At 28.5% G+C, this 5,720-nt stretch overlaps 1 long non-coding RNA gene across 1 annotated transcript; it reads right to left on the reverse strand.

Moving 5' to 3' along the window:
* Window positions 1-420: 420 nt before the first annotated feature.
* Window positions 421-1,115, reverse strand: LOC100781019 (uncharacterized). The gene is made up of 2 exons (XR_417341.4): window positions 704-1,115; window positions 421-593 (listed from the first exon to the last, which is right to left on the reverse strand). It is a non-coding gene; the product is annotated as an uncharacterized lncRNA (long non-coding RNA).
* Window positions 1,116-5,720: the final 4,605 nt, after the last annotated feature.

A 5,720-nucleotide genomic window follows, 5' to 3' on the forward strand; every position in this document is an offset into this window, starting at 1 on the left:
CCTAGGTTGTGATTCTGGTGTGTGTGCATTTTGCCCAAAGAAGAATGTGCTATTATAATGACCTCACATTGATAGCTCATTGTGTCCTAAGCTATATCTTGTCATATTATATGTTTGGTGCATTCTTGTTTTGTTTTAATTTTTTTGGGGGAATGAAGTTATTGGAGAACACATTGGGTTAGGAAATTTGTTTTCCCAAAGGGGATAATTTTTTGAATCCAATGTGTACTCATGGATTAACTCATCTAAAGTTTCGATTAGGGATATAACCTTGATTAGTGCATCTATCCCAAAGGTAAATATGTTATTATATTGGCCTTATCATTCTTTAGTGTCATCTTTAATATTATTTGTAAGCGTATTCACTAATATATGAAAGGAAGAGAAGAAAAATTAAGGAAAATATAATTAGACAAAGGATTTACAAAAGATAAAATAGATATTATTCATATTTAAGATTTGCTTATTACAATTATGCATGTATACTATTTCTCTTAACAACCATGTTCTTGGACAATATTTTTGTAATAAATATTACTTGTAACACTCTTGTATACAAGAATCCACCATGTCATCTGTAAGACCACGAACATCTGATACATAAAGTCAATAAACAAACACATGTAAAAATATAATTAACTCAACTATAAAGAATGATATATAAAACCTTAAAAAGATATCAATGTTGTGAGAGAATGAATACCAATGTTGACGTCAATTGGCTTGGTCAAGACACAACTAGTGACACAATCTTGAGCAACATCGATGGGCATTTTATCACATTTCCGAAAACATGAATGATAACATATTATATAAAAAATAACACCTGGTGGAAGTAATAGATATTTTTGACATTTTTTCTGACATTTGATTTGACAAGCGAATCGTCCATCAGATCCATAATTTGACCCAATTTGCATAGATGAAGGATTGTAATTAGCTTGTGAGAAGTCAAACATAATCAGGATCATAATCACAACTCTAATAACTTTCATCTCTTTCTTTGTCATAACTCTTATTAAACTTTTGCTAGGATGATAATTTCTTGTTGTGATGTTTCAAGAGAAAAAAATTAATTTATAGGCACAAAATTAGAGATTATAAAGATATCAATACACCCACACATATCAACAAGTAAAACCATAATAGATACAAAATGAATAATGCTATATTTTTTTACTTCTAAAATAAATACTATATTAAATATAACATATATTTTTTTTTAAATAAATACTATATTAAATGTAGAGTATATTTTTTATAAATACTACAATAAATGTTGCATTAAATACATAGTATATGTTTAAGACTACATTAAATGCTACATTAAATATATGTAATATATCAAATACTACATTAAATATTTCACTAAATATATATAATATATCAAATACTACATTAAATGCTACACTAAACATAATATTATTATTGAAAAAAAATCATTTTTAATATGTTTTTATAAATAATAACATCTTCAGTACAAAAATAATAATAATAATAATAATAATAATAATAATAATAATAATAATAATAACATTTGTCTATAAAAATACAATTTAAGGTAGCATCAATGAAAAGTTTTACACGTGTGATTATTTGGTGTAATAGCTTTCTTAATATTCTTCTAAAATCCTCTTTATTTTTGAAAATTTAAAAAAAAAAAATTTAAAAAAATAGTATAATAGTTGACAACATATTTTAAAACCATTGTCAAATAGAAAAAATACTACAAAAAATACAATTTAATGTAGCATATATAGGAAGTTTTACATGTGTCATTATTTAGTTTAAGAGGAATGCTAATGATACTCTATCTAACACTTTTTTTGACACTTTATGTGATTTGCTAAAATTTATTAAAAATTATTAATTTTGGCAGGTTTCACTTCTAAATCAAGAGATAAAATCATTATATGAGAAGTGAAACCAACTAAAACTAGTGACTTTTAATAAATTTTAGCCAATTTTACAAAGATTGTTAGAAAGAGAGTGTTCTTAGCATCTCTCTTTGGTGTAATAGCTTCATTTAATACTATTTCAAAAAAAAAATCTATTTGTACAAATTTTTAAAATTTAAAAAATAGTATTATGGTTAACAACTTAATTTAAAACCATTATTAAGTAGAAAAATCACTTCTCACATAAAACAGAGAGTCATTAAGCAATGTCTTGGGAAAGTCTTCGATTTAATTTATCATTAGGCATTTTCCTCGGTAAGATCTTCTTGTATGATTGCAACTAATTGATGCATCAAAGACTTCAAATTGAAATCATGTTGCATTTGGGAATTATGTCGCAATGGTAAGAGAAAGGTTTTCCCCGCATCATATGATCCACTATAAAATCATGTAAGCATTCTTTCTACCCCAACTTATGTGTTGTATCCTTTGTAATCTCTTACCCTTTCTATTGTTCTCTTTTACCTCTGGATGAATGGCTAACTAGAAGTATGATTTCATTGTCAATATCAATGCAACTAAGGAAAATTGGTTTGCTCTTTCTATAGTAGTTCATTTGATAGTTAGTTCCTAACTTGAACAATCCAACAATTCTATATTCTTTGGAGTTTTGTTATTGGCAGATAAAATGGTACAATATCTTCATTCATTATAGTTTTTTACTCTTCACTTGATGCCTCCTAGAGGTTTGTTTACTTAGTTGCTACTTTTTTTTTCAAACAAAGGGAATTATCAAAGTAGTAGACATTAATTAATATAAGTTTCCAATATGCTTGTAAGTTGGAATTGCAACGACACATATCTCCCTTTAAATATTGTTTTGGTGGAAAAAACTTTCCTATTTAAGTTGTACAACAATGTACTCAATTATAGGTTTGATCAATCTTACTGTGTTAAGAAAATGTGCTCCTAATATAGAAATTATGCAAAACTTTGGGGATCTAGGACAACAACCTTTGGTATAACAATTTATACTTCATCACTTCTTTTAAATTTCTACTTTTGGTGTTATTTTATATATTGTAGATAAATTAAATATTGCTAGTGCTAAGATGGTTAAGAAGGCTGATAAGATTGGAAAGAATTGGTCTACTTGCTTAAAGACATGTTTCTTTAAAGAAATATTTTTGTTATTTTGTGTCGATCTTTATTTTGCTTTTGATTTGGATTTTGTATTTGGAATTTTGTGTTCCTTGAACTCAAGTTTTTGAAATCAGTCTATCCATGTGGTTTTATGAATGTTGTGTGTCTTCTTAAAACTTCTATTTCATACAACTTTAAAGCATGTTTGATAAGTATATGCTTTTAATATTGTTGACATCATGCATAGACTATATGAAAACAATACTACGAAAAGTTTGTGTCATGTTATACATGTTCTTTTCATCACTCAAATGAAATTTTCCATGATAAAATGATTGCATTTTCCTCATCCCTTTGTTCTATAAAAATCTTTTTATCCAAGCAAAATTCTTCCCAAAGATAAACAAACCAAGAAGAAAACATTTTACATTAGCACCACTCCATGAGTTAAATCAAATTAGCTAGTGTTGTAGGTACAATTATATCAGTTGCACAATCATTATCTCCAAGGTATCTATATGTAAACAATGAGTTGTTATTTACAAGTTTTGAATTACACTACTACATAAAAGACCATTAGCATTCATTCTAGAGGACATTCAACATCGATTTTGAACCAATGTTGAAATGATCGTCGTTAAAAGTATATCATTTTCGACATCCGTTTTAAAGCTGATGTTGTAAACCATTATCTACATCGATTCTTCCCAAAATCAATGTAGATATGTGGTCAAAATGTGCAATATCTGAAACGCTTTCTACATCGACTCTGGCAAAACTAAAATTGAAAGTCGTATACAACATCGGTTTTGTCAAAACTGATGCTATTTTTTGCAATATTATGTTTGTTAAATAAAACCAAACCTGCAAATTAAAACCAAAACCAATCTAGGCAGTATTAATGGTATTCACACACACACACACATGTATGTATATATTCAAATTATTATCGAATAAATATTATTAAATAAAGAAACACTTAAAGTGAAAACATAAATTTAAAAAGTACATGAAACAAGTATAGCAAACTACATCAAATAATGATTTCAATACATAAATATCATGTATAACTTATGTTAAACATAAGTCTAACAATTCTAAAATTCCTTAAAGACTCAGTACTTCATTTCTAACTCTTAGTAAATGATTCCTTAAAAGTGTCAGGAAGAGATACTTACAATGGAAGAACCTCGTTGATAATAACAAAGAGTGTAGTGATGGCGATGTAAACAGTAAAGGAAAAATAACCTGCAAGTTATCACAAAATCATGATTGAAGTCATCGAAAAAAATGTTTGATTTGCTAGCTTGGAATGCCTGTAATTTGCCTAGGGCTAGTTCAACTTTGTGTTGTCTTAATCCACTTATTTAGCTCAGCCTAAATTTGAAAAAGCCTTTATTTCTGAATGTAAAGTATAAATAGTGTTTAACAACTAGTTTATCCATAAGTATACAAACACATTTTTATTAGAAAATTTCTAAAAGTAAATGTTATATGTTGTTTATGGTACATTGTATAGAGAAAAGTTGTTGCAGACCCTCTAGTGGACAAGAACATAGGACGAACCATGCAAATCCATTTTCATGCTCAACTTAATCCAAGCTCAAGTTAATATTATTCAAATTCCAAAATTATTAATTGCAATGGCTACTAACAGTGAACCACCACGAAACTCACAAATTGGCTTCGAGGATGTAACCCTAAACTTGATGTCTTCCTTGTCACATGGTATGTACCATTATTTATTTCATGCACACATTGAAATGAATAGTGTTAATGCTAAGTTTAGAAGACAACAAAGAAGGTTCATCAACAAGTATAGCAGTAATATCAATCTCTTTTGCAACTAGCATTGCTCAAATCGAACTAAAATGGCCCGAGGTACCAACACAAACCACAAAGGATGGTTGATTTTTGCACTTCAAGGTATAACACTTCACCATTTTGAATTCCTCCAAAGAAACTAAAATTTTATAAGGATATCCATCTAGGAATCTTACCAAGGGAGTTTAAAAGTTTCTTTCCACCATCCTTGTTTTGAGCAATTTGCAACGATTTTGTCCAATCGTACAATGACCTGAGAAAATGTTGGCCTAACAATAGGTGTTGGTCCCCAACATTCCTCAATCAACCTACATACACCATGATAGTAAGATTTTTTTTTTTAAATTAAATTGAAGCTTGAAGACATAATTTTAACTTCGAAATAGACTAACACTTTCAACTTTGGAGGATAATGTTTTGTTTTGATCTTGAATGTTGGTCTTTTTCCTTCTAAGCACATCAGTCAACACCTTCCTCCGAAGACTTGCGATGGAAGGGATGTGTACCCTCTATCATCTAGATCCATAAAGATAATAAAATAAAATTTGTTAAATTTCAACTAATATACAATAATATATGAATATTATCAAAATAAATTTAGAAAATCTAAATGATTTTGGAAAAGCTACAGTTTTTTTTCATGAAAATTGAAGTGCATCAATAATCTTAGGGAACTACAATGTTATGAAACGGATCAAGAAATGTCAAGAAAATGTTGTCAAATTCCTCATCCTTACTCCCAACCCATGCCCTTTTGAGCATCAACTCATCTTAGCTTTGTAGATTATATCACAACTAGAAAAGTCCTTTTCTACGACAGTTACCTTAGACATTCTACGTCAGTTATTGATCGTC

The sequence above is a fragment of the Glycine max genome, chromosome 13, assembly GCF_000004515.6.
Source record: "Glycine max cultivar Williams 82 chromosome 13, Glycine_max_v4.0, whole genome shotgun sequence".
NCBI lineage: Eukaryota > Viridiplantae > Streptophyta > Magnoliopsida > Fabales > Fabaceae > Glycine > Glycine max.